The sequence below is a fragment of the Lepus europaeus genome, chromosome 11, assembly GCF_033115175.1.
Source record: "Lepus europaeus isolate LE1 chromosome 11, mLepTim1.pri, whole genome shotgun sequence".
Lineage (NCBI taxonomy): Eukaryota > Metazoa > Chordata > Mammalia > Lagomorpha > Leporidae > Lepus > Lepus europaeus.
The window spans coordinates 37,803,517-37,822,188 of record NC_084837.1 but is presented as its reverse complement, the minus strand read 5'-3'; the positions used below and the strand labels follow the sequence as shown (position 1 = coordinate 37,822,188).

Below are 18,672 nucleotides of genomic sequence, written 5' to 3'. Positions count from 1 at the left end.
CTTACTTTCATGTCAATGGGCATTTGTCTTTAAGAAATGGCTGAATCACAATAGTTTTAGAAATGTGTTATTTAAGCCAAGTAAGTCCAGAATGCCAGCAAACACCCAAAATTAGGAAAACAACATAGAACAAATTCTTCCTCCATGCCTCTAGAAGGAACTAGCACCACTGAAACACTTATTTTGGATTTCTAGCCTTCAAAATTATGAGGCAATAAATTTTTGTCTTAGAAAAAGGTATTTAATAAGCATTTTATCTCAGAAAAATGCAACATTAGTCATACTGAATTATTTTCACATATTCAAAGGAATGCCAACTCCAAAGTAAATATACAAGTCATTGTGGTTCATTATTCTGAATTTAAAGCATTATTTCTTGCTTAGCACAAAATAATCTAAATGGTGCTAATACAAAAGCTACTAGCCATATGTCTACTTAAGTTAATTGAAACTAAGTAAAATTAAGACCTCCTCAGTCCCCCTTGCCACATTTCAAGTATTCAACAGCCACATGCACTACTAGCTAGGGCAGATACAGAAGATTTCCAACAGAAAATACAGTGGAAAGTACAGGTTTAGACTTGTAGAAAACCAGAGTTTTATTTTAAGAACTTCTAATATATCCAACACTGACTTCATAACACTCATACAGTGACAGCTATACTCCATAGTCTCATAAATATCACTTTCTTGGATTTACAATCTAGAAAAAACAGAACAACTGGCACCATCATGCATGGTGGCAGGTCAGCATCTAGTCGAGAGACACTATTGTCCCAACCTTGCTGTTGGCAAGAGTTATCTTGCGCAGTTCCATTTGTCTGGATTAGAACATGATTGGAGTGAGAAAATGGAAAACATGACGCTTCCTCTTCAGCAGTGACCCTGACTTACCCAGTGTTCCCTGCAGGATTGCTGCCAAGAGACTATGAAGAACATTTCACACCAGCAGTAATCCTGCACTTTTGAAACAGCCATAATAAGCTCTCAGGATAATGAAAGGATTGATCCTGTATAGCTATGAATTTTCCCAGGTCCCATATTCTCTCATTGAGATAGAAACACTGAATAAAAAAAAAGAAGAGTCCAACTGTGGTTAGAACACCCTACCCAGAAGACAATCAATATGCCTGGGGTGCCTATAGCCCTCCAAATAGGCTCAGAGTCTTCTAAAATTATGTTTTAGGGTTTCAAAACTTTCCATATTCTATTCCTCAATTATAAATCAACATAAATTAAATAGAATAAATACATTCACTCTATTTCTTGCCTGAATCAAAGCCTCCAAATCCATTTGAAAACTATTTTCATCATTTCTCAAGATCAATGCCTTTAGCATTTTAAAATCTTGAAAACTTTAAAGGCTCAGCATCCATAGTATAAGAATTTCAAAGAATGAAAATAAGTCTGAGTTCTGCAGTAAGACAGCCTAGACTCCCCACTGAAACAAAGCAATGGCCAGTATGAATCTAGAGGGATCGCATGATCTCTGCATCCTTGAAAAGACAGAGTTGTATTAACAGCTAAACTGGATCCATCCTGATTATTCTGAACTTTGTTTAAAATAAACACTTGAAACATGCTGTGACACTAAAAGCCTAAACACAAAGAAAAACAATAAAGGGTGTTAGTATGGCTACAAATATGATAAGAACTCTGACCTACGCAAAAATAAAAGGAAAACTATTTTTTTTTTATTTACAGCAGCCTGTGTGTACCCCATGCATGACTCTTTGAGAAACACAGGCTCTTAGAGGGACTTATAGCCAAAGCAGATTTGGTGGTTTCTCATTAACCCCCTGGCATGTGTATTTCAGAAAATTAAGTAGTTTATGGAGCACATACTCTTGAGACATTCCCTTGCTTGATTAGATGAGGCAACAATACAATGTGGATGTGAATTCTAAACAGATGGGGAAAATAACCATAGAAAAGGAGCTGCTGGCATTAGCCAAATTGTAAAAGGGTTCTCCTAATGGGCAAGCAAAATATACCTCATTGAGGAAGAAATTAGAGGGGATCTTGCCACCAAGCCTAGGAGCCAAGGCTCTCTGTAGGCCTCAGTGTTGGGGAGCAGAGAGAAGGTCATGATGGAAGGCAGGAACACAAGGAACTTCTAGGTTGCTGGTAACATTCTGTTTCTTAACTGAGGCGATGGACACAAGTTTGTACACATTGAGTAATTCAAAAAGCTCCACACTTAGAATTTGTGCACTTTTATGGCTGTTACCCTTAAAATCTTTTTCAACATAAAGAAGTTAAATGCCTCCTCACCCTCAACAGTCATAGTCTCAGAATCTTTGTGGGTTTCCAGGAAAGAAACAACAAAAAGAGGAATTTGCTTAATGTAACACTAGGGCACAGCACTGAGTCAGACACATGTTGCTGTGGTGACATTTCATACTCCAAGGTTCCTTTGTGAACGTTCTGGTGTGGCACTAGTCCAAGCTATTGCTGCATACTAAACAAGACATTATGTTTGAATATTGGGGACGAACCAACGCAGTTGTCAGCCAGCAGCCATATGTAAAGAACCTCATACATGCATACTCTATCTGCTGCATTGGCCATTGTGGCCAAAGAAGTACCCCAACCACAAATGATATAAAAATGGCTCTTGGTTTTGTTTTGTTTTGTTTTGTTTTTGCATAAGCAACACATCAGCATATGTATTGGGATTTTTTGGAGACATAATTGATAAGATATAGATATACAGATGAAAGGGAAATTGGGGGGGGGGGTATTGGCTCACATGATTGTGGCAGCTGAGAAGTCCCATGACAAGTCGTCAGCAGGCTGAAGACACTGGGATGCCTGTAGCATGGCTCAGTCCAGGTCCGAAGGCCTCAGAACCAGAGAAGCAGACAGTATAATTCTCAGAGGCCAAAAGCCAAAGTACCAGCAAGAGGGATGCGTGTGTAAGTCCTGAAGCCCAAAAGCCAACAGTGAAGTCTAAGACAGGAGCCGAGCACACAACAACTCTCAGAGCAGAAACCCAAGCCACCATCTATATATAGTGGCCCCAGACCGACCCCCCCCCCAGTCAACTGATGGTGCCCACCCATGAAGAGGGTGGGTCTTCCCATGTAGGTCCCTCAGACTCACATGTGGATCCAATTTGTAAATATTCTAATGGATACATCTTAGCAATGCCTTTCTAGGTTTCTGGATATCCCTTGACTCAGTCAAATCTGATCCAGTCAAATTTTGACATCTAAAATTAATGATTACAGCATAAAAATAATAATACTATTCACACTAAAATGATAATTTCTAAAGGAAGAATGACTACCCCTACTAGATTACTTTAATCATAGAAAATCTCCAAAAACTTGTTGCTAGTTCAGAGCAATGGTCTCACTTTGGCTACTTAGTGGAATCACCTGGGGGAGATTTTAAATGCAACAATGCTTGGCCAGCGCCGTGGCTCAATAGGCTAATCCTCCACCTGTGGCGTTGGCACCCCAGGTTCTAGTCCCGGTCGGGCCGCCGGTTCTGTCCTGGTTGCTCCTCTTCCTGTCCAGCTCTCTGCTGTGACCTGGGAGTGCCGTGGAGGATGGCCCAAGTGCTTGGGCCCTGCACCCACATGGGAGACCAGGAGAAGCACCTGGCTCCTGGCTTCGGATCAGCGCAGTGCGCCAGCCGCAGCGGCCATTGGGGGGTGAACCAACGGAAAAGGAAGATCTTTCTCTCTGTCTCTCTCGCTGTCCACTCTGCCTATCAAAAAAAAAAAAAAAAAAAAAGCAACAATGCTGGAGGGCCACCCAGGAGATTCGGGTTCAAATAGTCTGGGACATGACCTGGTCATTCCATTCTTTTCTAACCCTGCAGATGATTCTAATGTGCAGTCAGGGATAAGAACTACTGCTTAGCTTGGGACTTAAGCTATTTCAGGTGAGGGTTATACCAAACAGAACAATAGGAGAATCAGTGTAAAGATCCTGTGCCCAGGGAGAATTAGCACTGTTGACCAGATTAAAGGGTCACATGCAGAGGTCAGATTAGATCACTGGTTCCCAAAGTGGTTCCACCACAAGGTAACAAGAAATAAGAACTTTTTTGTTTTGAAACCTCCATTTAGACTTAAGTCAACATGATTCCTCCTGATTGGAGCTATCTATATGATTGACTCACTTCTGTGATTGATTCGGGGATGGAGTAAAGTCACAATTTCTTCCTTTAAAAAAAAAATTTGATTTTAAAGGCAGTGTGATAGAGATAGATAGGGAGAGAGAGAGAGAGAGAGATATTGATTTTCCATTCACTGGTTCACTCCCCAAACAACCACAACAACCAAGACTGGGCCAGGCCAAAACCAGGATTCAGGAACTCCATCTGGGTCTCCCACATAGGGGAAGGAACTCAAGTACTAGCGCCAGGTTCATTAGCAGAAAGCTAGACTGCAAGTGGAGTAGCCAGGACTAAAACCACCAGCATTTTGATTATGGGATACTCATGTCCCAAGCCATAGCTTAACCTGCAGTACCATAACACCCATCCCACAGTGTCTTTATTCTAAAATAGCCCTTTCAAGCGCCCCCTCACTCTGGATGAGAGATACATTAAGGATTTTATGTTGAGGGTAAAGTACTTTGATACATGCTAAGAGTACTTATAACAATCCTGAATTACCAATGTTTTCAGTTACAACATAACTGAGTGCTAGGACTGCCACCTATGATGCTGACATTTCATACTGGAGTGCCAGTTCAAGTCCCGACTCCTCTATTTCTGATCCATTTCCTTGCTAATGTGCCTAGGAAAGCAGCATAAGATGATCCAAGCACTCGAGTGCCTGCCACTCACGTGGGAGGACCAGGATGGAGTTCCTGGCTCTTGTATTGGGCTGGCCCAGAACTGGCTATCACAGCCATTGGGGAGTGAACCAGTAGATGGAGATCTGTCTCTCCCTTTCTCTGTGTCACTATTCCTTTAAAATATGTAAATATTTAAAATGAATAAATAACTGCATGTCTACTATGTGGCCGATATGCTTTTTGTATTAACTCGTAACCATCACAGCGACCCTATATTTTATATCCTAAAATATAAGAAAGTTAGGGGCCACTGCTGCAGCACAGCAGGTTAAACTACACCTTCATTACCAGCATTCTATGTGGGTGTAGGTTTAAGTCCCGGCCACTCCACTTGTGATCCAGCTCACTGCTAATTCTCGTAGGAAAACAACAGAAGAAGGCCCAATTCTCTGGGCTGTTGCTACCTACGAGGACCTAGATAGAGCCCTTGGCTTAGGTCTGGCCCAGCCCTGGCTGTTGCAGCAGCTATCTGGGGAGTAAACCAGTAGACAGATGTGTGTGTGTATATAATTCTGCCTTTCAAATAAATAAATCTTTTTAAAAATAGAAGAGAGTGTACCATGGTGAAGAATTATTTAACAAGGTCAACTGTTAATAAATGGAGGATCTAGCATCCAAAACCAGGCAGCTTGGTTCTGTTGTAAGCACTTTGCTCACAGGGAAGTTGGAAGAGGATAACATGAGCAGGTGGTAAAAATTTCAAGATGGAAACCTTGAATACCAGGCCAAGGAAATTTAACCTGCTTGTGATAGACATAATCATATGGGGGTGAAACCTAACAGGGAGGTTTTTCAAGCAACAAACTGTTGTGCATGAACTAGAAGAACATTTGACATCACCGACTTCCTGGACATGCTGTTTCACTTCAGATTTACAGGCACTCTCTCCCGCTGGTCTTTCCTCTTCTCTGCTGATTCCGTTTTCAGACTCTTTCATGTCTCCTTCCCTTTCTCCTCCTTCCATACCTACCCTGACATTTTTCAGATTCTTGATGTGTTTCTTTTCTGCCCTTCTGGCTGCTCTAATCTACTATTATTAATGAGTGTGTGAAGAGGGGAATGTTTAAGTATCGCAGGTAGAGACGAAATTTAAAATCCCCTTAGGTAATCCCAATATACACAATGAGAATCACTGGCTGATAAACATGTTGATTACCATCAAAACGTCTGTGTTCAAGCCTCCAACTACTTATTCAAACTTCAGATACATAAAACACAGTTCATTTCCCTCATCCCTCTTCCTATAGTTCATATTATGCTTAATGATATCAGACATCAACTTCACCTAGACTCTAACTTTGAGGGTCTTTCTCAATTTTCCAAATCCAATCCACCAGCGAATCCAAGTGATTCTTCTTTAAATCCTCTCTTTCCCTCTCTTTTATCTTTAAATCCCTCTCTTTCCCATGACCATTGTCCTAACCTAGCCTCCTGTGAAATGACAACGGCCTTCTAACCAGTCCCCTTACGGCAATTCAGTTTCTGCATTACTGCTACTTTACTTCCCTAAATATGAGTAGAATCTACCCAGGTTGCCAGCGACAAACACCTTTCACAGCTCCTGCCCACAGGAGAAATGCAAAACCACCTCTAACATAAGCGAATCACCAGCACCTGCCCCAAGTCACTTCTATAACTCACCACTTCCTATCCCCTCCCCCTCCACCAGATCCTGGGCTTCAATCACACAAAACTCCATCCTCCCATGAGCTGATTATAAGCTTCAGGCTTCCACAGCACTCCAAGGGTTCCTTCCTCCATATAAAATATCTTTTCACTCAGAGAATGCCTGCTCACTCTTCAATACCCAACAAAAGTCTTATTTCCTCAATAAAATCATTTTTGGCCCCCTCTTTTGGGTCCCATACTACCATTCTAGGCCCTGGCCCCATGTTATTCCATGTTGTCTCCTCAAGCCAACCTCAGTACCTGGCAACTGGTAGACACTCAAAACACTCAGTGTTTGTTTAACGAAGGCCTGTAAAACACAAATTAGGAAACTAAACAGATAGGCCATCCAGTCAAAAAGCTATAAGGAATCAAAATAACAGGAGTTTAAAAAAATTTGAAATAAAAGAGCTCAGCCAGGAAGTTTTGTGCAGGTTTTAAAAAATTAACATGATTATTATTTAAGAGGCAGAGAGACTGCAATTCCCATCTACTGGTTCACTCACCCAAATTTCTACAATGGCTGGAACTGGGTCAAGACAAAGACAGAAACTCATTCCAGGTCATCCATGTGGATGGCAGGGCTCTAACTTCTTGAGCCAGCATCTGCTCAGGGTCCACATTAGCAGGAAGCTGAAATCAGGAGTAGGAGCTGGGACTCAAGCCCAGACATTCCAATGTGGGACATGAGCATCTTAACCATTAGACCACATGTCTGCCCCATTAGTGATAGTTTCAGTGAAGGTTTTGTAAAATAGAATAATAATTAGAATAATCACTGTTTTTGTATTTGAGAGATCTGAAGGTTGATAGTTTATGGATGGCACTAAAGAAATTAGGAAGATTTATTCCCTGCAGTGGGTCCTTTTATACTAAATTTAATGTGAAAAATACATTAAACATTTTTCAAATATTTCTAGAACTAAGAAGGCCCTTACAGAAAATAATTATATTGGGGTCCTCAGTGGCAGAACTACTACTAGAAATCAGATTTTCTAACGTTCAGGACTTTTTCCACTGGAGTACACTTACTCTTTAGGTTAGATTTCATAATCTAGACTTTAAAATGGAATATTCCAGAATAAAAATCTATAGGCCAGGAATTATCAGATGATTTCCCTTAGAGTTTCATAATGAAGCCTAATGTTCTATATATTTTCTACAATGCTTATTTCTTGACAAATTTGCTCAACATAATTTTTATTGGATAACTTCAAACTCACTTGCAAGTTTATCTAATTTTGAATTCTATGGCACCCTCATCATTGATAAAAAAAAAAAAACACATAATTAACCCTGTCCTTTCCCCCATATGTAATTTAATAATTGTGCTGGGTGGGCAGAGTTGTATGATTCATGTGAGGGCTCTGAAGCCAGAAGGGCTGACCTTGAATTCCAGTGCTGCCACTTACAGCATAAGCAAGAGTTACTCAACTTCTTCGGTTTCCGTATTCATAAAATGAAATTGTTAACATGTTCCATAAAACCTGGTTATGTTGAATCTTAAAATAGTCCTATCCCATTTAACTTTTTAATACGTTATGTACCATTCTAATAATGTTTATTACCTTAGCATCTATGCAGTGATAGTTCAGTAACTACCCTGAATATCTGTATTAATGTTATCTGGCTTTGTTTATAAATTCCTTGGTTGTTCAAGGGTGTATACCCAAACAAAGGTTCTGAAATATGTCTAACAGAGAAATAAATTCTATTATAGCTAGGTCAAAACCGACCTTCAACAACCAAGGGAGATACTCTGATCTCATGACCACATTCAGTAGCTGTCTAATTATGCACTACGTTCTTCCCTGTCATTCAAATAACCCATTCTTCACATTAATTTTAATTATCTCACCAAATTATGAATTTGTCTCACCTTGGGATTTCATCAAAAAATGAACTGTGGAAAAGCATGAATTTGAATAATATTTCATGCCTATAAAAATTATTCAGAGAAAGGAACAGAAAGTAAACATTTATTTATTCAGAATTCAGTGGTATGAATGCAGGGAACTTTTTTTCCTTTCTTACTACTAACTAAAATTGTGACTATTCCTAAATATGAGAGACATTGTTACAACTAAATTCTTTTTTAAATTTTCAGTGATCTAGTAATCACACTCTTAGGTATTTACCCCACTGAGTTGAAAACATTGACACAAAAATGTGCACCTCCATAACTGCCAAACTTAGAAGCAATCAGTATGTTCTTCAATAGGTGAACACACAATCAAAGTATGGTATATTCCCTATCACGAAAAGAAAGCTATTGAGTCATGAAAAGACACATGGCACCAATTACACAATGAAAGAAGCCAGTCTGAAATAGCTACATACTGTATGATTCCAGATATATGATATCTAAAAAAGGAAAAACTACAAAGGTAGTAAAAAAAATTAGCACTTGTCAGAGCCTATAGGGAGGGAGAGATGGGGATTTTTAGGAGAGTGAAACTATTCTGTATGTCTATAATAGTGGCTTCTTTTCAAAACCTCATTTTGTTTCTTCTTTAAAAATAATTGAATTATTTGAAAGGGAGAGACAGAGAGAGGGAGATCTCCCTTCCACCGATTCACTCTCCAAATGCCTACAAGAGCCTGGTCACGTGGATGGCAGGAACTCCACTACTTTGGCCATTACCTGCTGCCTCTCAGGGTCTGCATTATCAGGAAGCTGGAATGGGGAGCAAAGCCAGAACTGAAACCTAGGCACTTCGATATGGGATGTGAGCAGGCATCCCAAACAATGCCAGTTTTTATGACAAATGCCTACTTCTGACCAATATGCAAAAATATGCAAAAATTTTTGGAATCATAGACATCAGCTGATTTTCTTAAATAACTTTTTCATTGTTTATTAGAGATATGTAAATGTTTTAGGATGAAATAAGTATAAAGTAAATACGAAAATATCCCTTAGTAGCTCTCAAATGCATCATTTGTGCAAGCTGCCTGATTTTTATACATTACTACATTATAGTGTCATGAATAAAGCCAAAAATAAAGTAGATGCTGTGGTATAAGCCATCACTCCTATACAATGTGCCTAATCTAGGAAGTGGTTATTGTCTCTGCTATTCTCAAAAGTAAAAGATACTAAGGGGCTGCCATTGTGGCCTAGCTGGTTAGCCCACCACTTACAATACCAGCATCGCATATCAGATGTCAGTTCGAGGCCCAGGTGCTCAACTTCTGATCTAGCTCCCTGCTAATGCGCCTGGCCAAAGATAGCCAGATGCTTGGGCTCCAAATACCCCTGTGGGAGACCATAGTGGAGTTCCTGGCTCCTGGCTCCTGGCTTTTACCTGGCCTAGCCCCAGCTATAGCAGTCACAGGGGGAGTAAACCAACAGACAAAAGATATCTGTCTCTTTCTCTCTCTCTCTCCCTTTCTCTCTCTGTTGCTCTGCCTTTTAAATAAATAAAATCTCCTTTTAAGAAAAAAGATTTATTTATTTATTTATTTATTTATTTGAAAGGCAGAGTTACAGAGAGGCACAGGCAGAAAGAGAGGCACAGGTAGAGAGAGAAAGTCTTCCATTCTCTGGTTCACTCCCCAAATGGCTGCAATGGCTGGAGCTGGGTCAATCCAAAGCCAGGAGCCAGGATCTTCTTCAGGGTCTCCCACGTGGGTGCAGGGGCCCAAGTACTTGGGCCATCTTTACTGCTTTCCCAGGCCATAGCAAGGAGTTGGATCAAAAGTGGAGCAGCCGGGACTCAAAGCAGCACCCAAACAGGATGCCTGCACTGCAGGCGGCTGCTTTACCCACCACACCACAGCGCCAGCCCCAATAAATCTTTAAAAAGTAAAAGATACTAAGTTCCACAAGGCATCAACTATTCCTTAAAATTTATAGTCTGCTACCATTTTACATGTCTGTATGTTAGTAAATTAATTTTATAGGTATTTAATAACTACTGACACCCAATAAAAGATGTAGAAAAAATTAAAATACGTAAAAGGTGTATCATCCCTCAAAGACACATTCATCAATGTCAATACTACATTAGTATCCTGTTTTAAAGTGCTTTTACTTATGTTGCTTGCATTCCTGGTTTTTTTTTTTTTTTCTTCATTTTGCTCCAAAACTTCTCTCTTAAAAATATTTTATATGTATTCTACCAGCTTCTCTCGGCAAACTCTCTCTTAACCAACCACTTGGGCTTTTAAATGGTGACAACAGATACCCCACCCCCAAGAAAGCATTTATTTCCCCCACCATTTAGTTTTTAAAAGTTTTTGAAGACAAATGATCCCATTTTCAGAAAAGTAAAACAAGCAGAAAACCAATAAAAGAGGTAAATAAGACCAAATAATAGTTCTAGAAGTTTTAAATATGAACTATCTCAATTAATTTATGTACTTTAGCATTCAACAGTCATATTAAAAATTTATAACAAAGCCTTTAAATCATTTATTTTTACATAAACTGATTCCAAAATGAGTAACTTTTAATAACTGTCTAAAATTTGAGAGGAAATGTGGTGGTTTTCATTGTAGACTGCTTTTTAAAACTAAAATTTCCATAGAAATGTGATTTTCAGTTATAGTAATCTAGGTTCTAAAGAAAGTGGCAATATGCAAATACTAATATAGCTATGCCTTAAACATACTTGTTCATACACATTATCTATTGTCTTTGGACAATGTCTGTTAGCTCTTATCTCTTTTACTCTATGCAACTGCCTACACATTTTTAACAGCTCCATCTGTTAATTTCTCTTTATTGAAATATTAAATGCTGTTTGTGAACTTTCAAAAAAATCTTCCAAAGATACTAACTATATGTTAAAGGTACATGGATTTTCATAAGGCAAAAATAGTTTTAAAATAGGAAAACTATTTTAAATGTTTATGTTTTACCCTACAAAACAGTCTTCAACTAAATTTTTTGGTAAACGATGTTGCAGTCTTTTACCAATGTTCTTTGGTTCAGTATAAATGATATGGTAAATTTACATTCAAATTCATGGAACTTTTCAAATCTGTTTCCCATTTAGCTGGCCAGCCAAAAACAATATTTTCATTTGTAAACAGCTGTTTCATAATCAGCTCTTTTGTATGAAATTCTTTGTGGAATTCCATAAAAGATAGAAAATTTTATTTAAAATATAAGAATTGCATTAATCTACTGCAAATCATTGATTAGCTTTTGTATACTATCACACAGTTTAGCTTATAAGGAAAGATTTTAGGGAAAATTTAATCTTGTGTCCAAATATAACATTACTTTAAACATGAGGTCATCTAAACATCTGTCTCCAATATATCACTGGGGATTTAAATCAAAAGTCTGCTAAACATGTACAATCATTTTGAAAATAAATAACAGGACAAATTTTGTCTTGATTATGATTATCATGCATTTTAAAAGGAAACATTTATTCTAATAAGAAAAGTCTGAACTAATTTAAGCTTTATTGACATTAAGTTAAAATAGTTTCATACAAGACTAAAAGAGATATTTCATTTGTCTGCTGCTTAACAATAATTTTCTTTTCAACATTATGCCCTAAATTTTTCCTCACTAAAAAAACGCTTTTCATTTATCTCTCCATATATTTCCAATTTTAAAATAGTCAAAGAAAATTTTGAAGTAAATTTTTTCATATAATAGCTGAAAAAGCAATATTTCTGAAGTTTCCTTCCTTTAGTACAACTATAAAACTATAATTATGAAAGTAAAAAGAATAAAAACTAATTACAAGAGACAGTTAAGGCAATAAAGTCATTGTAAGACCCTACAAATGGCAAACAGTGGATGCATTTTTAAAGGAGATTAATTCAACTTACACTGTATACCTAATTTGTGTCTAGTAAATATGAGCATTTAAATTCAGCAACAGGACCACGTCAGAAACCAGCAGAACACTGAGGACTAATTAGCATTAAAAATGAAGCAAAATGCTTAATCATTAAAAGTGTCTGCCAGAACTAAAATGAACTTTAACAGTTAAAAAGTTGGAGAAAAAAGATATGAAAACATCACTGAATAGCACATTTTTAAGAGAACACAACAGCATTCCCTAAATTTGAAGAAATCACCAAAGAATCCAGCTGCAAGGGACGTTAGTGTCCATGTTCATCTTCATCTAATTGGCTACCTCAAAATATAACTGTAGAAGGTGGATTTATGGCTTTCTGAACCACCTCAATTTACTCCCGCTTATGGTATGGATTTGCAAGCTTTGACAATGTATCCTGCCTCGGTCAGTACAGACCAAGAACTGTGAAATGTGTTCACAGCACTGCGTGTGGAACTCTGTGGGTGCACTCATCTTGGATATCCATCACCTACGATGAAGCTTGCATGCTTGGTAAATGCATGCATGAGGCAATGGAAGGAACATCTGACCAAAAACCAAGAATTTTCACCTTATTTGTGTTGAACTGATTACTAATAAGCTGCTTTAGTTTTCCCAACAAATAATGATGGGTATTCTTGACCTTTACCCTGAGATATTGGGGGAATTCAGTAGTGTCTGTATACAAAACTAACGGTAAAACTAGCGGGAGTTGACAAGTATAATGATTATGATGGATAGCAACAACCTATCTAGGTTAAAATTGTATATGCAGAGAAACAGATACTGAATGTTAGGTTTAGTATTTATTTTTTAAAAAATATTTTAGAGAAGCTTAAAATTGAAATAGAATACTTAACAAAATAATGTGGTGTGTTGATATAGAGAAAAATTCTCTTGAAAAATAGTTAAGGCACTGGCAGCTGCAAATACCCTTCGGAAAAGTTAAATATGGCAGTATCATTTTTTTCAACTTTATATGATCTTAGGAACTTAATAATTAATGTCTTTTAGATTACCAGGAAGAAACTGAAGCTTTCTTATATAATTAATACAATTGAGTTTATCCTGGATTTTAGCATCTCCACTCCAAAAGGTTTAATACTATAATAGCTAGCTAAAGATGCTGATTCAGCATAAGCAATATTAAAAAGAACATTTCCATGTGTTGCCTGTTTTTCCCAAAATTTAAACAAACACAGATATGACTAAAAATGAGAAGAATTTGAAATCATACTGGATTTTGCATTAAAATTGCAAAGAATTGTCTTTATGATTAATTCTTTCAATTAATTCCATTTTTTCAAAAAATAAAACTAAAATATAACATAGTTTTGGTATAGTTTTTGCTTGTGTACATTTGTCTCACACATTCAAAACTTTAGTTCTCATTTATTTTATTATTTTCCATTTCTTCTCTTCTAAATTCACTTTACCATGATGCTGCTAGTAAGTTTACCCTTGAAAAAAATCACTTTATTTGGTTTTCCCCATTGTATTACTTAAAGTATATGCAACAAAATATACAAGATATTTTAAGTTACTTTTTATATTTCTCTAGATCAAGTTGACTTTATTTTTCAAAATACCCACATTAGTTTTTCTTGCATTTTGTCTAAGACAGGCCTTGCCTTGAAGGACAGCATCTCTCAAACTTGACTAAGCCAGTTTAAAAATGCTGAGCCCTGGTTTCAATCTACAGAAATTCTGATTTTCTCCGTCTTGGGTGTGGCCCTGGCATCAGGATCTTTTAAAGTTGTACAAGAGATTCTAAAGTGTGGTCAAGGCTGAGAACCACTGGTCAGGGAGCTCACAGTGTTGCAGATAATAACAGCAACATGGCTAATACATATATGAAGAAATGCACAATACCACTAGCCATCAGGGAAATGCAAACCAAAACTACAGTGAGATATCACCTCACCCCTGTTAGAATGGCTATGACAAAAAGTCAGAGAGTAACAAACACCGTGGAGGACATCAGTAACACGAAGCCTTTACACACTGTTGGTGGGAATGTAAATTGTACAGCTACTATGGAAAATGGTATGGGGATTTCTTTAAAAATTAGAAATAGACTTATCATATGATCCAGAAATCCCATTACATGAAATCAATGTAACAAAGAGATACCTGCTCCACTATATTTATTGCAACACTTCACAATAGCCAAGCTATGGAATCAACCAAGCTACCTATCATCAGATAAATGGTTGAAGAAAATGGGGTATATATACACAATGGAATACTATTCAGCCATAAAAAAGAATGAAATCCTGTCATCTGCAGCACAACGGATGGAACTGGAGGACAGCAATGTTAAGTAAAGGGAAATAAGCCAGAAACGGAAAGACACAGACCACATGTTCTCCTTCAGATGTGGGAGTTAAAAAAAAAAAAAAAAAAAACACCTCAATCTGAATACAGAATGTTGATCACTAGAAGCTAGGAGGGATGAGGGTGGGGGATAGAGGGAGTCTGGATGTTAAAAAGTGGGAAGTTGGGAGTGGTTCATTAACATAACAAACATACTATATGAGATGTTAATAATGGCAAAACTGTGGTTTATAGATTGCCAAATGTATCATACAATATAAGATGTTAATTATGGGGCAGCAGGGTGTGGGATACAGGGTAACTCTTAGTACTACTTCACAACTTTTATAAATTTAAAACAATTCTAAAATAATATGATTTTTAAAAAAAACAGCAAGAAACCACCAATTGATGATGTGCTTACTGATGCCAAGCAATGGGCTAATTGCTTTCATGTTGTGCTATCTCACGTAACTCACAATAACCTTCTGGGGAAAGATTCGGTCAGCATTCCCATTTTATGAACAGGAAGATGAGGAGTAGAAAGATTAAGAAAGTTGTCCAAAGTCCCACCAGTGTTAATTGGCTAAGACAGAATGCAAATGTCTCTGTCCAGCTCCAGAGTGGGAACTTCAACAGTGCCTCTCAACATGGAGGAAAACTATGCCACTAAGCAAATTGTTTCAGGAGCAGCCACAGTGCTTGTGAAGAGAAGTGACAGAAGAATCACTTTCAGGGATATAAATCCATGAAAACTGGCCAGATATTGGAAATGTGCACTTTTCTCCTTAGTCTGAGTATTGGAATAAATTGTTAATTTCCTCAAACTAGTAGTATCTGAAGCAAAAAATAAAATAAAATAAAATGCTCCCAGGCAGTTTCACAGTCTGGCTGCATACCTCACCGTTGTCATGGACACAGGAAGGAACAATGAAATCCTTATTTGAGTATTATTTTCTTAGTTGCTGGTCAGCATATGATTCTGTCTGTAAACTGCATCTCTGCATTCCCTATGGATGGGGGAGCTGTCCCTGGGTAGTGACAGAATAACCACAAACAAAACAACCCTGCTCAGGGGAAAGCCATCTTTATCTGTCAGTATTAGTCAGTTCAGAAACAGAGCTTCAGGCAGCTGAAAAAACAGTTTGACTGTTTTAAGTGTACAGGTGGCCTTATAATGGAAAGTTTTACACAGTGAGATGCCTTTTCAACTTAAAAAAAAAAAGTTTGGACAAAAAAGGGACAAACTTTGGCAGTATTTTCATGCAATGCTGCAAACCAGCTTACGAAAGCAAAATATCAAATTTTAGTGAAGTTTGGTGTATTAAACACCCACCCTCTGGCAACAGGCTCAGCTGTTACCACCCTTACTACACTGCACTTTACTCACGGGTGAAATCAGAACGGCCATTCATAACAGTTACCCTGGGGCCTGGAATATATAGAACCTTCTAGAAATGTTTTCTGAATGAATTTATGAACACTGGGAGAGCTCATTTACAAAATACTCCTGAAAAGTAGACAGTGTCATGACAATCACTCAGCATGTAAATAATAACACGGTTCCTTGAAACCTATGTAGAATGTCTTTTAACATGTGCATTTGTGTATGTGGGTATTGTATGTGTGTGTAATGCTTGTCTAGAAGGAACCAGGATGAAAAGGGTAACGGGCATTTGACTGATAATTCCTTAATCATTAGCAGCTTGGATCAGATTCTTGCAGTTGCATGAAATATACCTGTTGTGCTTTCTCCAACATTTGAGTCACTGGTGCAGACAGAGCCAGTTTTGAAGGTTGCTCAGAATGTATTTTTCCTGACTCTTCCTATTATAATTTAAATTTTTAAAGTGCAATTTTAAGAGCAGTTTGGAGGCTATCAAAATGGATTAAGCTGGTGGAAATTTTGAATACATTATTCCTACAGAACAAAGTATAATTAATTAAATTTATCAATTTAGCTACTCCTTTCCTAGAAAAAAGGTTTTAAAAAGTCAGATTAGGCAGCTATTGAAAAGAGTCAGAAAAGCATGGCGTGCCTTGGTGGGAAGCCTAGGGCAAGCCTTGACTGAGAGCACTGAACCTTGGGTGTCAGCGTTTGAGGAAAAAAATACAAGAAAAGGAAAGCCAGTGAATTACCAACTTGAGTAATGATGTTGCTTCCAAACCCTGGGAGAAGGACTAACGGGCCCTGGCTGCTGTAAATCAGTAGTTGTCACATGTTCTCTTTATCACGGGGGTGGGATATGGAAATAATTTACAATAAAGGCAGGGTTTTATATCTTACCTTGATTAATAATGGTTGATAAAATTTTCTCCAAATACATGTAATTTTAACACCTCGAAAGTTTTAAGAGTGATAGATATAATAGAATACCTACAAAAATATAAACTCCTTTCATAACAAAAAAAGTATGTTTCAAGGAAAGGGAGTAGTTTAAGTTATTAGATAGGATGACTGCTAGGATAGAGTTAAGAACCACATATTATCCCATAAATAGTTATAATTATTACTTGCCAATTAAAAATAAATTTTAAAAGAGATTTTCTCCTATTAGACCTACCATGAGATATTGTGATAAAATATTGCATTATAATATTGATTTCACTTTTGGAATAAAAAAGACCACTTCAGTGAAAAAGATTATGCTTATAATATCCAGGTTTGAAAACAAAATAACCCAGTTGCCCCTCTTCCAGGCCAGCTCTCTGCTGTGGCCCGGGAGTGCAGTGGAGGATGGCCCAAGTCCTTGGGCCCTGCACCCCATAGGAGACCAGAATAGGAATCTGGCTCCTGCCTTCGGATCAGCGCGGTGCGCCAACCGCGGCAGCCATTGGAGGGTGAACCAATGGCAAAAGGAAGACCTTTCTCTCTGTCTCTCTCTCTCACTGTCCACTCTGCCTGTCAAAAAAAAAAAAAAAAAAAAAAAGAAAACAAAATAAAATTCTACTTCCTCAAAGCAGTAAAGTAAAACAAAATTAAGATTCTTTTTTTTTTTTTTTTGACAGGCAGAGTGGACAGTGAGAGAGAGAGACAGAGAGAAAGGTCTTCCTTTTGCCGTTGGTTCACCCTCCAATGGCTGCTGCAGCCGGCGCATCTCGCTGATCGGAAGGCAGGAGCCAGGTGCTTCTCCTGGTCTCCCATGGGGTGCAGGGCCCAAGGACTTGGGCCATCCTCCACTGCCTTCCCGGGCCATAGCAGAGAGCTGGCCTGGAAGAGGGGCAACCGGGATAGAATCCAGCACCCCAACCGGGACTAGAACCTGGTGTGCTGGTGCCGCAAGGCAGAGGATTAGCCTGTTAAGCCACAGTGCCGGCTCAAAATTAAGATTCTTTTTAATTTTTTTTTTTTTTTAATTTTTGACAGGCAGAGTGGACAGTGAGAGAGACAGAGAGAAAGGTCTTCCTTTTGCCGTTGGTTCACCCTCCAATGGCCGCCGCGGTAGCGCGCTGCGGCCGGCGCACTGCGCTGTTCCGATGGCAGGAGCCAGGTGCTTATCCTGGTCTCCCATGGGGTGCAGGGCCCAAGGACTTGGGCCATCCTCCACTGCACTCCCTGGCCACAGCAGAGAGCTGGCCTGGAAGAGGGGCAACCGGGACAGGATCGGTGCCCCGACCGGGACTAGAACCTGGTGTGCCGGCGCCGCAAGGCGGAGGATTAGCCTGTTGAGCCACGGCGCCGGCCTCAAAATTACGATTCTAAAGGGCAAACAGAAAAATATAATTCACAATGGAAATTGCAAAACAGAATTATAGTTAACATATGCACATATGTTCATATCCATATGTATAACTCATCTATGAAGATTTTTTAATGCTTGGAAGGTGGCCAAATATTTGCATGTTCCCCCTCTATTAATAACTAAAACTTACACAGCAGTAAGTGCTACTCATAATTCCAAACACTTTATATGTATGAACCTATGTGATCCTTTTAACAGTGTTGTAAAGTAGATTGTATCATATTTCTATGCCCCCTTTTACCTGATAACCTGCCAGGTGGAGGCCCTCACCCCTCCTGCTTCCTGCCTGATAAATCTTCCACAATCTCCCAGGTGCAGCCC

The 18,672-nt window shown here is 38.5% G+C and overlaps 1 protein-coding gene across 2 annotated transcripts in view; it reads right to left on the bottom strand.

Annotated features, from left to right (window-relative positions):
• SLC25A21 (solute carrier family 25 member 21) overlaps window positions 1-18,672 on the bottom strand; it is a 536,203-nt gene that overhangs the window by 497,947 nt on the left and 19,584 nt on the right. The window contains exon 1 of one of the 2 annotated variants that reach the window (XM_062205253.1): window positions 6,992-7,080. The exons of the other annotated variant lie outside the window; for it this stretch is intronic. The gene's annotated coding sequence lies outside the window, so the exon portion shown is untranslated. Of the gene's footprint in view, window positions 1-6,991; window positions 7,081-18,672 lie in introns of those variants that run through there. 2 annotated transcript variants of the gene reach the window in all.